This window comes from Triturus cristatus, chromosome 9 (genome assembly GCF_964204655.1).
Source record: "Triturus cristatus chromosome 9, aTriCri1.1, whole genome shotgun sequence".
Classification (NCBI taxonomy): Eukaryota; Metazoa; Chordata; class Amphibia; order Caudata; family Salamandridae; genus Triturus; species Triturus cristatus.
In genome coordinates, this window is record NC_140592.1 from 225,124,386 (window position 1) to 225,141,784 (window position 17,399).

The window sequence follows — 17,399 nt, forward strand, 5'->3', positions numbered from 1 at the left end:
CTTTCTGCTAGGCTCACGCTATACAAATACAAAATATTGCATACATTTTGCAGAAATATTTAATGCCTCTGACCTACAAGTCTGTAGATGAAATAGTCTTCAAGAGCACCGTATAAAATAAGGTTACACTTTTCGACTACATTGGTTTGTAGGATTATCTCAAGATGACAGAATTACCGAGGGCTTCAATAAAAAATGCAATTAAACAAAATATTAAAAAATAGTTATTAGTGTTCACTGATTCACAATAAAAAAATCAAAATAATGTTAATTACATAATATAGTTTTACAGTAAGAGTTGAAAAATAGATAAAACATGTAGAAATGGCAGTTCATGGAATTGAATTGCTATATTGGGGATTTTCATTATTTACAATATACTTAAATGGATTTTTTTAATTTTAAAGACTAGTAAAAGTTTGTTAAGTTTGTTGAATTAGTTGGGTGCATAGAGCAAAACCGGAAAAATGTCTCTTAGAGATAACGGTTGCTGCTGGGGCTATATTATACTTTGTGCCACAGAGGCCAAACAGGTGTGCCAAGGAGCAATTTGGTATTACACAAGTGTATGCAGACGCTTGCATGGTCTCTTCTGCACAGGTGCAAGATGTGATGTCAATGAGGCATTACCTCTTTTTGATGGCGGCACAGCCCCGTGCAAATGAGGGAACTCATTGCCATTGCGCATGCCCTCCTGTACCCTCAAGGATACCTCTTGGGAGGTTTTTGCTGGACTCCTAGAGAACCTCTATTTATCCCCATGAGCAAAACATTGCACCCACCTATGTTGGTACTCCCTCTTCAAACTGAGGCCATCACCTCCAATGAAAGACTGTTCCAGGATTTCATAGGCTGGATCTATCTTCCATTAATGCTCTCTCCTTAAGAAAGATGTGAAGTGTCACGAAATGAGAACACAGGAGCGGCCCATTCAGGTAAGAGCGGTGCGCGGGTGGGGCGTGGTGTGGGGGACTTGACAGGCGACACAGAGCGAAAATTATTTATTTATTTAATTTCCTCTCTGTCGAGTCCCCCCACAACCCGCCCCACTGCCCCACCACTCTTACCTGCATGGGCTGCTCCTGTGAGAACAATGCAGTTTTTTTAAAAATTGTGCCCACTTTATAGTCCGTACCCTTATGTGACATACAAGTCATGTCACAAGTCCTTCCTTTCTTCTTTGGCTGTATGTCAAATGTCATTAAATTGGACAATTGTAACACCAGTTAATTACAGCGGTTAGAAAGTGGAAAAATAATATTTCAAGCGCTATATATCAAAAAGTATATTGATACGGATTTTATATTTCCTTATTCAAATCCGACATCTATCTAAAAGTACTTATAGAATCATTGAATGATTTCAAAGGATCTGTAAATCCTATACAGTAAAATCCTTTCTGAAGTAAACAAGTTCACTAGGCAAGTATCATCTCATAAAGTATAATTACCTGCCGTGAAGAATATTACATGAAAGGATCATGCAAAAAAAAACATGAAGATTTTTTTACTCAATTTCCTGTGCTTTCACACAGCATTTCTCATAGCCTGACAGTAATCTCATCACGAGCATGATGTGAGCATATGCTCTATGTGGCGTGAACAAATACTTCATGGCATGCCATATTGCAAATATTAACATTTAATTTAAGGTCAATCTGCTTACAGCTATAAAGTCAACCCTCATCTATTTATCTAATGTGCACTTTGGATGGCATCAAAAGGCTCAATGAAAGCATCTTCAATCAATTCTCATTTGTATGGAAAAGACAGATTATTTTAAAGCTAAGGAGTCAGCTCCTCATCTCTGTAGCAGCGCACCAGCTGAGATAAGACGAAATTTCAGGGTCCAGTATTATTAATGCACTGTCTGTGTGAGTAACGAGCATGCCCTGTAAATTATTTCACACTCCTGGGAAAATCTATTGCTCTGTCCTTCTGCAACACCACCGATGCTAGCACGAGGTTCACATTTTTCGATGTGGTGCATTCAGACGCCTTCATTTTAAAGTAAGAAGGAGTGTGCTGTTCCCTGTTGAGACTCATTTTGCCAGCTATGAAAAAACGCACATCATTAATACTCCTCAGTGTCCTGGAGATGGCTGCAAGTGAAATCCTTCATATAGTCTTCCTTTTCATAGTGGATCTTTGATCAAGATGTGTCAGAGAAGATGCAATTTGCTGAGTTCCACCAAGCATGCCTGGCTGTCCACTCACTGCGCATGGGCCAGGGGTTCAGGAGCAAGGCAACACCTGGAATTTGAAGAGATGCATTCCAAGATATGATCATATTTTGGTTCTTTAGAATTCTACTCAAAATGGAAACTTCAACCAGCATTTGTAATATTTCACTAAACAACTAAATAGTACTCCAAAGCATAAATAGTTCCAACTGGAATTCTTCATAAATGTCAAAAGACTTTGATTATGTTTCAAAATTTAGTTCTAGTGTGGACTTAAAAATGTAAATGGGCTGTATCATTCTATTATGGCACCATCATTGTTTTTGGTGACTAGAACCATCTGCCTCGTCAATAACACGGCCACCCCAGCGGCTGGGACACTGGATACACGCCACCGCGCCTTGTTCAGGAGCGGTGGCGTAACAAAACTTGAGTGAGCCTCCCTGCAAGGTACATGGAGGGCTCCCCTCCAGACTCTGTCAGGAGCTCTCCTGCCAAAGTGCTGTGCTGAGTGGGCCCCCTGGAGCTTGGGGGCCCCCCGCACCGCAGGGGCTGTGGGGGCCTGCGCAACAGCAGTGCAGAATGGACCTTTATGCTTATTTTTGATGTTTTGAGCGCATACATTGACTCAAATTAATGCATCGTTTTCTGACATCAGAGCTGCCCAACAAAAAGGCAATTACTGCCCTTTGCTGTCCAAGCTCTTCTGTCAGCTAAAGATGCATTAGCTCATAGATATTTTGAGGTAATGTATACATTCTAGATGCCGAAAAGAAGGACACAGATCCTTTCTGTGTTGGTGCTTTGCAGGAAACACATCAAGAACAGAGGTATCCAGTAAAATTGATCAACAATAGAATAAATCATCTGAGATAGAAGTAGGCTGGACCTATTCAGTCGATATGAACAGTATAGTTTATATTAACAATTTCAAAGTCCGTATCATAGGAAGTGCTCTGTGCTTATGTGCTCACACAGTGAGTATTGCCAAAACAGTGAAGAAATCTGTGTAACGCAGAAGATAATGGAACCATATTGAGCTTTTTAGCAATGTGGTTCCATTATCTGAGCAATTCCACGCATTTTATATGCATCTGCTATCAAGAATAAACTTCCTTTACTAATGGGAGACAAACATCAATCACATGTTGAAGCCGACATATTGTAGATATCTGCAGATAGGAAATAATGTAGATGGAAGGGGGAGGAGGTAGGAAGCAAATGGTAGTGGCGGCTGGTGGAGTGTGAAAGTGGTGTGGCATAAAAATAAAACCTTACGTTTGCCTGAGCGAGATCAGGGAGCGAGCACAACTATGCTAAAAGTGGTTCAGTGGGGTAAATACATATATATATATAGCATAATTGTTGCCTTTTGTGGTTGCTACTAATGTATAGAAACACAAAATTCTATTGGAATACTTCTCCAAAGGCAAGCTATGAATGATAATTGAGTAATACAGTCCTGGGTAGGGGGTAGTGCTGTTTTATGACACCCAAAATGGTTCTTTGAGTTTTGTCTTTTCGAACATACATTTGTTGCTCTTTAAAAATAACGCTTAAGCAAACATAAATGATGCAAACAGCTCACCTTTATTGTATGCATAATGGTGCTAAATCACATCTCTGTGCTATTTTACTCCAATTCTTTTTTACAGTATTCCATGTTTCTTGCTTTGCGACAGAAAACAAATCTAAGTACCTAATTTAGTTTACAAAAGTAAACTGGACATTGATTTTTCTTTTTCTTTCTTAAATCTCTCCGCGCCTACCAAAAATGAATGTGTCCTTGTGTAACTTAACTGGTGCTCATGTAAAGCACTCCGATACCTTTGGGTAGAGTTTGTGCTATTTAAAACCGCCCCAACCCCAAAAAAAGTTGTAACTATGTACAGTGACACATTGGGCTTAATCTCGTAAAACAGACTTATACGAGTCTGCCTTTTATCAATCAATTTTAGTTAAATATGAGTGTTATTTATTCTGGTGCCCTAATTTGTCCCCTTTTGAGCTTCTTTAATATAAACTGTGCCTGTACCAAAAAGTGCACATTCACAGGACACAGCATGCTAGCGAGCGCACTCCGAGGCCGTAAAAGACAGCAGGTGTGGGAAATTAACAGAGCACTTTGAATTCAGAGCGTTTGAATTTGCCAAGACAAAAAAGTCAAATACTTGAGCGTTCGTGTCCGACATCTCACTGCACATAACTCACCTGCTTGGCTTTGCTCTGCAGATTTTACCCATTTTAGAAATGGCAGCGCGTTCGAGAGCCGGGAAGCTCAGTGCTAGAGTTTGCACAGTGTACTGTAATCAATGCCTGTACATTGTCCAGTGCTCAGCTTCCTGTCTGTACCCGTAAACCCGACCCTTTTACAATTCGTCACAGGGTGTGGTCAGCTAGCCTCACTGCATTAACCCCATCCTGTGTTATGAACTGTGAAAGGGGGTAGTGGCTGAGACTCCACTCCCTGATTGACCTGCAGCCCCTGGAGATGCAGGGCTTCAGGCAGATGCGCCGGGCTAACTGTACATCGGCTTCAGGGGGTGGAGCTCAGCCCACAAGGCAATGTGTTTGCCGTGCTGATGACATCACAGTGTTCAGGGCTGTGTGAAGCATCATCTGGCAAATATGTAAATAACGGAGATTCGTGCACATGAGCTTCTGTGCTTAAGAGAGCATAGTGCACACATGGAAGCAAGCTTAGCTGAGAGTGACAGCAGCTTGTATCTCAACTTTTTAATGACTTTTAAAGAAATATAAAGAATTGTAAATATAGATGTTTGGGAGAAAGAATTAAGGGGGCGGAGCTCCAGCCCCCATGAAAGGGAACCGCAACTGGCAAATGGGGATGGAAAGAAGTAAGGGTAGTAGATGAAGAGGAGAAGAAAAGAAGGGGAGACGAAAGGAACGAAGGGAAAGGTGAAGAAATAATGAAAGAAGAAAAAGAGGAGTAGGAAGGAGGAGGAAAGAAAGGCAGACTTTGTAACAGATATGTTCCACTATAAGTATTCAGCGTGAAATATGGGTTACTCGAAAAAAATCTGTAAATAAATAATCCCTTTACTGTTGCATACTACCATTGCCTCCAGTTAAAGGTTTTAATGAAATTACTTTCTTTTACCCAGGCTCAGTTTGTTCCCTCCTCTTTTACCATTGTGGCTATTCTCATCACTCTGGGTCCTCCACTAGATGTAGAACAGTAGGTTGCTGTTAGATGCTCTGTTTCTAGAACATACCAGGCTCAAAATAGTTGATTTTTACAAGGCACATAGTGGTCCAACTACACCTTCCATAATATGGGATGCACTAAAGGTAAATCTACAGGGCTTCATTACCTCAACAGTGCTCAAGAATAGAATTTGATCAGAAATACCAAACCCTTCAATATTAACACGCTCAGGACGTTCTTATTAATTCTTAAATTAAGCCTCAGATTCTTCTTCAGATATTGCACATTTCTGCTCAGTTGAAGGATTTGAGCATCACCGGACCTATGGCCATTGTTTCAAGACAGCGTGTCAAGATTAGTGAATTTGGGGAATCTATTGTCTTGTCTTGCCATTGAAAATTCACAAGTGAGCTGAGTGTTCTCCTCTATTTTCCCTTGATAACCTATGAAAGAATCTTTACTGATTCTATCTGTCTTTCAGAAGTACTACTCTGACTTATTCACTCAGAAATGTATTATTAGTATGGACAAACAAGTTACTCCTTTGTGGTCATTCAATCCATCAATCTTAGATGATGGACATTCCTCTAAGCTTGCAGCAGGTATCAATATATCAGAGGGTCTTGGAAACCACACTTTATATGCATGATGAGTGCAGCACATATAATATTTTGGAAATCTCAAGGATAATACTTGCATACCAGGGATCATTGCCTACTCTTAAAAAACAAACTTCCAAATTTCATTATTTTCTTTTTAAATGCATCCAGTTTTCCTTTAAATAAAATGGGCTGTGTTTAAAAGAAAAAAATATAGTTTTTTTCAAAAATGTTCACAGATATGGTGGTCTGCTGACCTCAGCATGCCACCATCCCTATGATGGCTGAGCTTCCTAATGGGTCGCAAATTGTGACCTACCTCATTAATATTCATGAGCAAGGTCTATTTGTGATCCACTACAAATCGCTAATGAAACTCAAAAGAGTTTCATACATTAGGAATAGGGATTTCCTAATTGCAAGTCCCAGCGAACCTAAACTAGGAAATCGCTATTCCTAATCATTGTACATCTTGCCCTAAATCTCAAAGAGGATTTGTGTATGTGCAAAATGGATAGGTTGTACTAAAATCAACTTACACACAAGCATTTGACCTCATGTAAATTGTGAGACATGCAAATATGAGAAAATGTGACTCATGCAGATTTCAAAGCATTTAAGTCAGCGCTTTCGAAACTGTGGGTCACCAGCCAAGTTTTGGTGTGTCACTAAACTTGAAACAATCAATAAAGATGCCTTTATGTTTTGTAATTATTTTGATACATTTGCTGAACTTAAATGCCAGAGGTCAAATGTCAGTCTATGTCTTCTTCTACTTATTTGTTAGGACTGGTGTTTACAAACTCCACTCAGTTTGCAGTCAGAGAAAGAAAAGTAAAGTGAATTGTGCGACAATCACACTAGGGTACATGAAGTGTGAATGGAAAGAAAGGCTGTAGAATGTCATTTTTTTTGTAACACAACTAAATGTAAAATACATGTAAATGAACTGTACACATTCAGCAGTTAAGAAAGAAAAAATGTAGCATTTTTTAAATAATTTCATAGTGTGATGGAAACAAAGATTTTAATAGGGTCCGAACTAATCAAGATACTTTACTTGGTTATTCAAAAATAATATTCACTGAAATCCGATTCCCACATGTGTGCCTTACAGTTTTGTTAATAAAATTGTATGTTTGCACATATTTAGTGAACATTTTATTGGAAAATGTGCAGCCTGTAAATGACAATGCGCTGCTACATGATGTTTTAATTATATTAAAATACCCCCCGCCTCATTTCCTTTAAAGCTAGGTGGGTCGCAAAAGTATGTAATAGTAAATAGTGGGTTGTGGTTCAAAAAAGTTGTGGAAGCACTGATCTAAGTGATAGTGTCCTGGTAGTAAGTAAATAATTGTAAGGCTGGTGGAGGTGTTTTTACACACCGTGCATTTTGCCATTAGTCGACTGAACATGATTAGTACTTCTATGATGATTTCAGGGCAAATCAGCTTCTTGATGTTTTTCTGTTGCCACTCCACCTATTCTAACTTTTTTTTATCTTTCGAAGAATCTTAATGTCCTTTGACCACTTGAAGTTTAGGTTAGTGGTGGAGCTCACTGTTAATCACATCACAGTTTGATTTGATTTTAATTTATAAAGCGCAGCATATACCCGTAGGCCTCAAGACTTTGTAGTCACGACCATCCGACCTTTAAAAAGTCAGACCAACCAAATTAATTCTAGACAAAGCTGCCTAGATAGTGTAAAGCCAGTTAGGCCTAGCAATTGAAGATCATGGTCCTTGATGGCCATGGTTATAAGATACAATTTCATTGCAGGTCTAATTTGAGGCAATGATAAGTTAGGTCTTCTCATTTTTCCAAGCTGGTGATGGAGAACTTTCCTCCTGTCATATCCCGCCTTGATTTCCCACTTTTTCGAAGTGCTTAGTTACAAGGCTAGAGAATAACGTCACCTATCTCTCAAATCACCTTCATTTTAGAATGTTTCTCCATTAGTTCTGTGACTGCACAATTCACATATTTTTCCAGAACATGAAAAAGTTGCATACATTTTGCATTCTTATCAGATCACTGATAATACATTCCTCAACATCCACCCAACTTCACTAGATTGGAGTAGGTAATATCGAAACCCAAATACTGACAGGACAGAATATTGTTACTACTGTATTGCAGAACAAATTATCGAACAGGTAAGTGCACAGAGGAAAGTAAATATTTACTATTCTTAACGCCACATCTACATACCTTGAAGATATATATCACCAAGGCATGGGTATGGGGTTTTAGGTGCAGAAGATCTATACAAACTTACAATTCGATATTTTGTCCCTCGATATTGCTGTAACAATATCCTGTCCCATTGATATTTGGAATTCAATATTCTCAGACTACACCACTTCACTCTGGCAAGCATCTGAACATACATTGTAAATAATACTGTCACTTGTAATACATAGTCACATCTGCGCAGAACAGGTTATGTTTTCATGCCAATTAAGTAATTAGCATATGACTAGGCTATTTGTCAAGACACGTGTTCTAGTCGTAACATTCAGACATCAGCGTGAATGTGAATGGCCTCCCTGATAAGTACTCGATTTACAATTTTTATGCTACATGTCAAATAAAGTCATACATTTTAACCTGTTTCACTATATTGCTAAAAAATCGCTTCCTTGAACGATGTTGTTGAACTTAAAGGTCAAGTATTCTAAATTCATATGCAGCTGCACATGACAAGATTTAAAGATCTGAACTTTAAGAAGTGGATACTTTTCTTTTCATGAAGCAATTATGATAAGGATGGATGGACTGGAGAGAAAGGATCAATGTGCATGATGCCTGAAACCAGGTCGTTTCATTTAAATGTTGATATCACGTTTCTTCTTAAAGTGATAAATGACATGCACAGCTGTAAAATGGTTTCCATATCCGGGATAATGGGTCAGTCGGTGTAGGCAATGTTTGTTATGCTGTTATGTTATCCAGAGGTTGTACTTAATTAAAAGAGCAACATTACATATTATGTGTTTGGCATCCCTGACGTTCTGTAGCGCCTCTAAACAAAACTTTGGGCCTCAGCAGTTATTCTCCTATGTTTTTGCAAACTAAGCGCTAAAGTAAGTTACTTTTGAAATGTATCATTTATATGACTACTCAGACAATATAACCTCGACTTGATGTTTTCCTTATTCGCATTGCATTTCCCTTAGTTCAGTCAGTATGCATAAATAGCATCCATTTGCTGGTGTTCTTGGTGAATAAATAAGTCATAAATTACGAAAGTGTTAGTAAGGGCAATTTATAGCCATGCATTAGCCATTTTCTTGGGAAAAAGCTTTGTGAAATCATCTTTCAAATAATGTCCAAAATAAACCTTGAGATGGCGAGCATTAAAATTGTCTCAGAAGCAAAGGGAACACGGGGCTGGTGAAAATTGATGGTTTACAAATTTTACTTTATATTTAGTTAATCTGTAAAGCATAATGTTCAACAAAGTTGGCATTAGCAGAGCAACTATACCATCAAGGAAGAACTTACAGCCAACTGGACTAGGCATAGAAAAGAAGTGTGTGTAAGGCTTTTCTAAAGACCGGATGGATCCCACTTTCCTTTAGTACCTGGGCTGTGCAAGCCAAGTTTGAGAAACTGTGACCTGCCGCTGCTCTTTCCAGGTTGAATGGTCTACAACAAGGCTTTGGTCTGCAGAAAATAGCATTCTTTGTTAAAGGCTGTGTCTAAAATTGACTTGCAAGACAATAGTTCTGATTGGTGTTTATATTTGTGCACCAAGAATAGGGATTTGATCTGAAGTGTTTCTTGCCCTACTAACCAATGGAGAGATAAGATTGATAGTGAGATATGATAACTTTATTTTCACTTAAAGTGTATTCAATTTGCACATTCTGTATTTTTTACATATTGCAGCATGTTCTAAGTGGTGCATACGCACGTGTTGTTAGCACAACCCACCCGGAAAAAATGCAGGGCAAACACTGTTTGAGAAGCTAGGTAAAAGAAAATATTTCTTTCATGTATTGTAATATTCTAATATCATTCTACTTTTAAGCAAATGGTGCAATGCAGGTACTCCATACTATGGGGCTGATTATGATGGCGGAAGGACTGCCATCGCTGGCCCTGCGGTGGCGGTCCTTCTGCCATCTAATGGATATTTCCCACCGCCAGATCAGGATGGCGGTGGGAACAGGAATGTGTCCGCAGCAGACGCAAAGACCGTCCGCCGCCAGCAATCATCCCGATTGCCTGGTGGACGGCCCAAGGAGCCCAAAATGGTGGCGGTGCCTAGCAGGCACCGTCCACCAGATTTGGATGGCAGTAAAAGGCAGCTTTTCCATGGCGGCAATGCTTGTTGCATTGTTGGCCCCCGGAGGGGTGGGGGCCTGCACTTGGGAGGTTTCCCCCCTGCATTGCATGCCTAAGGTGGCAGGCACCGAGGGGTGCCTTCCACGATGTGCATATGCACGACTTGCCTCTTTGGCATTGCGGCGGGCGCAATGTTAAAGATGTGAATGCGACCGCCAGGGTGGCGGTCGCATCCTAATTTGTGGTGCGGGACCACCGCACCACTAGCAGATAGTCCCAGCACCGCTAGGGTGGCGAGAGGACGACTGTCCACCCGCCATCCTAATAGGGCCCTAAGTTCAGAGTCCATGATGAGGCCCAGATTCCTCATTTGTTTCACTGGATATGGATAAGGTTAGTAATTAGGAGACCCAATAACAGCAGGGATCCCCGAACCATGATCTTAGTTTAATGAGGGGTTCATTATCCAGCAAGTGAAGCTCATCCAGGAATCTATGTCCAGGAGACTAGCAGCATATTTACCCCATCACTGTATAACAAAGGACTAATTTGAAAGAATAGTTGTTTGACTGTTCAAATTGGTCACCTGAACTACCCATGACCTGTTTCTATTTTGCAACTCAAACTTAAGTTTGCCTGGTATTGTCATACAGAGCAGGCTAGCAGCTAATTCATAGCCCAGAACTGTTTCCTGTATTGATAGACGTGCGTGTAATCAAATTGCTCAAATGGAAGAGATCCTTTTTTGAATAAGAACCCTCACTCACCCTGAGGGTGACATGCTTCATCATTGGGTCCCCTCCTCAAACCCGGACTGTGAGGTCTATGGTGTGGGCTACAACTCCCCTAGTTGGGAGGAGCAGAGGTGTTTTGATGAGCGATGGAAATTATGTCAATGAGGGACAGAGTGCAAATGAAAATACAGTGTGTGGTGTGTGTTACAACTACCTCTACGGGGCCAAAATAACTTTATTCCGTAAGTCCACTGGGGTAGGTTTAAAAGGAGGACCAGGGTTGTAATCCAAATATATCCCTCTCAATGGTCAACATGTTTTTACTCGCAGGTGGTCTCCAGAAGGGGATCCAGGGCATTCATCAGGACCCAAGGTGTTAGTCACTTTGTTCGCAGTGTTTATATATAAAAGTTTATACTGGCCAGTCAAGGATAAAGATGGCCAAAAAGATGATGGCTCGTGTATGTGGTGGGTCCACTGTCATTTCTTTTCAAAGAGTAAGTAATATACACCATCGAGCCACTGGGTACATCCAGAAGCTCCCCACCGTAGTGTAGTGCTTGCTTCTTTAATAGGAGTCCCAGCGTGGGTGACAATACCAGGCGTACTTAAGTATGAGTTGCATGTTATAGTGGGATTAGTACACACATGGTTGGGCCAATCCCTAGATCCCCAGTGTTAATACTGTTTCTATGTTTCAAAGCTTTGGTCCTGCTATGTGTGACAGGATCTATATGTTTATTGGCACGTCCGGCTCCTCAAGGTTTGTTCCTGATGGATGTAAAAAGGATGTTATCACTCCACTGATCAAAAAACATGAACTTGATTCGACACACCATGTTGTATCGTTCTTCTCCTAAAACCAGAAAAGATAATGGAAAAGCATCTTGCCAAATAGCTCGCTGACCATTTGGCCTTTGCAGCTCTATGGTATCTGCCTTGTGGTATTCTGAACCTAACATCATAAAAATCAAGTATGGTAGTGGCTCCTGATGAGCTTCGGGAGTTGATGAATGATAGAGGCAGATGCTGCGCTACTTTTATTTCTGTCTGCGACATTTGATTCAGTCAACCAGTCCATTCTTTTTGATTGTCTTGATGGCCCGCACAGAATAATTTAAGAACATTTCAGAAGGGTTGCAGTCAGACAGTTACCCTCCTTCTATTCTACTAGTTGGCAGGGCAGTAGTGTGCAGTGTTTCTCAGGGTCAGCTATCTTCTGTATTGTGCACAACCTTTATGCACAGGCTTTGGTGAAGCTGAGTTGTTCCTTTGAATTCAAGATCTTTCCTTATGCCAACAATAATCAGCTTTAGTTTAAATTTGACAAGAAGATGACTAACTTCATTGGCCAGGACTATCTGCTTGATATTGTCAACAACTTACTTAAGTTGAGTAGTGATAAAATGGAGATCGTAATGGTTGGGGGAATGGCTCCTCTGCCTCTCCTTTACCTATGACTAAGAATCCATCAGTCCATTCTGGTTTGAGAGGTGTTCTTCAGTCAAAGCAAAAGGTCTGGGCAATTAGTGTCCTGAAACTGAAAATGCTGATGAAAATCTTCCCCTTTATTCTGTCATCCAGATAAGCCACTGTGGAGGGTACCTGTCTGTTCTTCTACGTGGACTACAGTAATGTTATATCTCTTGCTATTTTGGAGTTTCTGATTTTGAGAAGCTCCATTATATGGAGGTTAGGCTTGCGTGTGTCCTCTAAAGATAGGATCATGTTTCTTCTACCCACAGTAAACTGCACTGGCTCTCTGTTGAGCAGAGGATTCAGTCTAAGGCTCTCTGCCTGTCTCTCAAGGCCTGTTATAGAACCAGCCTGCTTTGCTGTCGTTCAACCTATACCCTTATGCACCTGCTAGGCCATTGCTATAAAGCACTTTCCTGACAACAGAGAATTCCACTCTTCATGTTCACTTCGTTGGCAGAGCAAACAGATTGTTTGGTTTGTTAAGGGAATTCTCTCACTAGGGATATCTGCTGCTTGTCTAATTTCCCGTATTATAAACAGACAATAAAAGCTCATCTGTATTGTCAGTTTTCAGCATGTATCTCTTGGTGCCTCTGATGGGTTTCTAACACCAAATGTCCTAAAAATAATAATAAAGTTTACATAAAAATGTTATCAGCGTAACCAATAATTGGTACCATGTAATAACTAATTAGTAAAGATGACCATGGCAACACTGAGGTGCACCACCCATTGCCATTTGTTAAGGGGCTAGAAGAGGATTAACACTGCCATCTTGAACACAAATGAGCTAGTGAAGTTCAAAGTGGCCGAAGAGAACTTATTTCAAGCTATTATAGCAGCGTGCTGTTGTGTGCACTTTAGTGGCTTTACATGATGTCTAGGTTGGTCAGAGGTAAGAGCTACTGGAATAAAAGTCCTGGAACTGCCAGTAAAACTGACTGTGGATTCTTCTTTCCAGACTTCAGCTTTTTGTCTAGTTTTAGGACAAAGAAAATTCCTATGTCCTTCGAGGGTGTGCAGTGTTCTTCAAGGGGCATCTGACTAGCAGAATAAAACTATCAGGGAGCCCGATGGCTTGAGAGTTGTACAGGTACAGTTAATCTATGTACATTCTCAGTAAAGAGATCCATCACAACACTCTTCTTCCATCACAATGTTAGTTGTCTTTGTTTATGCACATTGTAGTGTGTGCTTAAACATACCTTGGAAAAAAAACTGGCAGACGAAATATTCCTGGTTTTGAGACCAAGTTCCATATGTATCATTCCAAATTGTGATCGCAAATGCCGAAATTCGCAGAATTTCGGCGTTTGTGATCGCAATTGGGCTCAGTGGTATGTATGAATGAAAAACTGCCTCGCAAAATATTATTTGAAAACAGTCAAAAAATGTATTGATGTGCGTGATATCAACTGGTGAACTTTGTATTTCTCTTGCTTAAGCTACTGAAGAAGTACAAAAGGGGGTGGTGATGGACGGAGCATCAGAACCAATCAAACACTCACACCCAGTCAACAGATCTGCCGTCTTCAGCCAGGCTTGCTTGAATCCAGTGGCAAAGTGAGCAAGGGACTCACGTCTGAGCATACCCTGCCAACTTATGGCGAACAAAGTGGTACAAAAGGGGGTGGTGATGGACGGAGCATCAGAACCAATCAAACACTCACACCCAGTCAACAGATCTGGGTCCATCACCACCCCCTTTTGTACCACTTTTTTCGCCATAAGTTGGCAGGGTATGCTCAGACGTGAGTCCCTTGCTCACTTTGCCACTGGATTCAAGCAAGCCTGGCTGAAGACTGCTGAAATGCAAAAAACCGGTCCTAGGAAGCTTGTTTCCGGGCCAGGGAAGGCATGGCTTGGCAGTTCGGGCTGGACTGTTCCCATGAGGCACAGGGTCAGGCTGATTTGCATATGGCCATGTCTGAACTGGGGTGGCAGAGTGGGCTAAAGAACGGTGATGGATCAAACCCAGATCTGTTGACTGGGTGTGAGTGTTTGATTGGTTCTGATGCTCCGTCCATCACCACCCCTTTTTGTACCACAAGATACTGAAGAGGCACAGAAAGAACTGAAATACTCCTGCACTTTGAAAAATGCAAAAAAGTGCATTTTTCAAAGAAATCGCAGAAATTTCAGTTCTTTCTGTGCCTCTTCCGTATCTTAAGCAAGAGAAATACAAAGTTCACCAGTTGATATCACGCACATCAATACATTTTTTGACTGTTTTCAAATAAATATAGAAAAATAGGTGTATTTTAATTGAATGTATTTTAACGTCTTGAGAGAGCTCTGTAAACTGTGTCGGCCTGTAGGTGTGTTGTAGAACTTGGGCAACAGATGGAGCAAGAAGCTGCATCATTGTTAAGTAAGGATAAGGCCGAATAAGATGCTGGCATTGCAGTGTGGAAGATTGTATTGAATTTTGTAACCTTCCAAGAACATGGGGTTTTACTACACATGAAAGTGAATCAGTAGTTTGCTAGGTTTGAAGCCCAATTAATGATTCAGCCCATCTCAAATATGGAAATGTGCTTGAATTGGGGGTTGTATTAATTTCTTTTTGGAATCTAGGGTCCTGATGTACAAAAATATTTTGAAATTGCAAAGCCTGTGATTCGCAAAATGACAGGCTTTACAGTTGCAAACAGCTATCTTGCTAGGCACTGAAATTACCTTGTAAATTATTTTTGACTTGCAAAGCAACTTTTGCAACTCATTCCAGATTACAATTAGGAGGGGCATTAAAGGGGAGTCTCCCGCCTATTTATGAATCAAAATATAATATATCAAGATTTGTCATGATCCACTATCTACTCACATGCAACTTGGTATCATAACTAATTTGCAAAGGGGAAGTTGTCGCCATGGCGAAGCTTTCCCTTCAGTTGGTCGCCTCAGTGTGAGCAAACAGTGGCCCAAAATGGCCACTGCGTGCTGTGTACTCCCTTGGTGTCTTTCCTGGAAATTGTCATTCATTTTGTTTTAAACCAGCATCTGTCTTTTTAAAGGACATGGGTGCTGTAAGAAATTGGTTTGTGGATTGACTAGGGTGTGTGTCCTGGTCAAGCAGCAACCACAATCCTGGTCAGGGTGAGCCACAAGCCAACCCATAATTAACCTGTGCTCAACCCTCTCATAGATTGGCACAGAGCAGTTAGGCTTAATTTAGAAGCAATGTGTAATGTATTTGTGCAACACTTCAAACAGTAATAAAATGAAAAGACCACACAAAAAGGGATTCCACACCAAGTTAGAAAAATAGTGTACTTCTTAATAAATAGAACAAGATCAAAACAACAAAAAATTAATCTGTATAACGGGAGATATGCAATTTTAAATAGGTTAGTGAAAATAGCACTAAAAAGCACAAATCTCCATCTGTGGATATCAGGTTGCACTGGACCGCGACAAAGTCACAAGTTCAGGTCGACTGTGATGGAGTGCAGGACAGCTATGGATACCCAGTTAGGCCTGCTGAATAAAGCACCTTAAATCCTTATTTTCAGAGCGTTGGGAGTATCCAATTGGAAGATGCGTCACACAGCCGAAGCAATGCGTTGTTTCCAAGGTGCAGTGAGGCTGTGATGCGAGGTCCTGCGTCGTCGTCAAGGATCACATCAATGAGGACTTGCAATGCGAAGACCGGTGCCGAGGATGTATTGCGCAGTCTGGGCGATGATTCAATTCTGATGAGTTGCAAGACTGTGATGCGGAGTCCAATGTTGTTTTTGAGGCTGTTTTTGATGAGGGATGCAAGGGCCTGTGCTGTGGAGGTTCTGAAGAGGTTGCGGGATGTGGAGACAATGCAGGTCTTTGCAACCGGTACGATCCATGCAGCAGTGGCAATGCATCAGCTCTGCTTCGTGTTGCACCATGCAGCAGAGAAGAGGCATCAGTTCCAATGGATCCACAGAGGCTTGCAGAGCACCCTAGACCCACTTACAAGGGTCCAGGACTGGGATAGCACCACTTTGCAGCGTAGGCTCACAGATCCACAGTCCAGGTGCAGGGCTGTTGGAAGCCTGTTATGTCCCTATGGCTTCAGATCAGGAGACCAGCCAACTAGCCCTTGCAGACACTCTGAGGTTCTGGGTTTAGGAGATGCAGGACCAGTCCTGTTCACCCAAACAAGAGGACAGGAGACAGCAAGGTAGCATTCCCTTCAGGTCAGCAGTCAAGCAGAGTGGCAGTCCTTTCAGCAGCACAGCAGTCATTTTTCCTGGCAGAGTATCCACATGTCCAGACGTGTACTGAAAAGTTGGTGTCTGAGGTCCAATATGTATACCCAGTTGTGCCTTTGAAGAGGAAGAACCTTCTAGGAGCATGACTTTGAAGTACACATGTGCCCTGCCTTCCTAGCCCAGGAGCTGTGCTGATCTCTTCCCTCCCATTCTGCCAGTGATGACCCATCCAGGCACACCTAAGCTCCTTATTTTGTGTGGTTGTCTAAGAGGTATGCACCAACTTCAACTGTCAATTACACCATTGTGTGACCCATAGACAGACTGTGGGCACCAAATGGCAAGAAAATGCCAACTAATAATGTAATTTCATCAGAAGCTAGGCTTTTTCATTACAATTCCAAATACACCATGAATGAATTACCTGTTCCCATTTGAAAATTACAGCTTATAAAATGTAATAAAGTAACTCCAATGTTATCCCGTGGGTGAGCTAAGCCTTGCAGTAGTGAAAAACAACTTTAAAGATTTTTTCATTCCCCGGAATGCAAAACTTGAAAGTACATGTCCTACTTTTTAAATACATTGCATTCTGCCCTCTGGATTATGCAGGTCCTACCCTAGGGCTGACTGATATATACTGCAAAAGAAGGTTTGGGAATGGCAAAACATGTATTTTGCTGGGTTGAAATGGCAGTTTAAAACTACATACTACTTAAGGGGGTGGCACAATCAGTGCACAGTCCCACT

The 17,399-nt window shown here is 41.1% G+C and overlaps 1 protein-coding gene across 2 annotated transcripts in view; it reads left to right on the forward strand.

Annotated features, from left to right (window-relative positions):
• The window catches only part of TAFA1 (TAFA chemokine like family member 1), a 1,179,244-nt gene that overhangs the window by 888,924 nt on the left and 272,921 nt on the right, over window positions 1-17,399 (forward strand). The window lies entirely within an intron of this gene.